Here is a 998-nt window from a genome sequence, read left to right as displayed (position 1 = left end):
GGTAGGAAAAACACTTGAAAGACAAAGCGCATCACCTCACACTTCTCTGCATTGTACTTCATCTTCCATCTATCTGCCCATCCATCAACTTTTCAATGCACTTTTGGATTTCCACACTATTCTCACAATGTACAATTGTGAAGTTTAATGGCATCTGCAGACTTAGAAATTGTCCCCTGCACACCACGATCAAGATAATTAATTATCTATCAGGAACGACAAACGTCCCAGTAGCAGCCCCTGGAGGTTCCACTGCAAACCTGCTTCCCAGCCTGAAAAATATCCATTCACCATTATTGAAATATTGGACAGAAAAAAGAGGAAGGCATTCTTTCTTTGAATAATGCCACAGGCTTTTTAATATCCATTTCTGAATCTCATTGCTTCATATATCCAATAACGCAGCAATTCCTTGATAATGTCAGACGAGTTCATACTCTGTAATAACCAGAATGACACATAAGCCCTCAATTGACAAGCATCTGAGTCATGAACGCAACCTTCTGGGCCTCAAAAATGTCAAATGGAAGTGCTTTGTGTGTACAGTCTTTTATCAAATCCTTCAGCCAACAGAGAAGCTGCCTCCAGGGCTGGAATGTCTTCACAAAAAGAATGTTTTTGCAGGCCTACCGGGAAAGAGAAGAGAAGTCTTCAAAGGACAGCAGTCAAATTAGGTTTGAGAGAGTGATTCTATGGTGCCACTCTTGATTCAGTGGATTGACAAAGTTCGCATGGTAGACTGGTTAACAAGTTGAGATCACATGGAATACAGGGAGAACGAGACATCTGGATACAAAAATTGATTAGAAGGTCGGAGAGAGGGTGGTGGTCGAGGGTTACTTTTCAGATTGAAGGCCTGTGACCAGCGGGTTGGAGAGTTTGAGCTAGAAGGAGAGGCTGAATAGACTAGGGCCATTCTTCCTGGAGTGTCAGAGGGCAGGAGGACCTTACAGAGGTTTAAAAAATCATGAGAGCATGGATAGGGTGAACAGCCAGAG

Source organism: Rhincodon typus, chromosome 50, assembly GCF_021869965.1.
Source record: "Rhincodon typus isolate 14 chromosome 50, sRhiTyp1.1, whole genome shotgun sequence".
NCBI lineage: Eukaryota > Metazoa > Chordata > Chondrichthyes > Orectolobiformes > Rhincodontidae > Rhincodon > Rhincodon typus.
Note: the sequence above shows the minus strand (reverse complement) of the source record.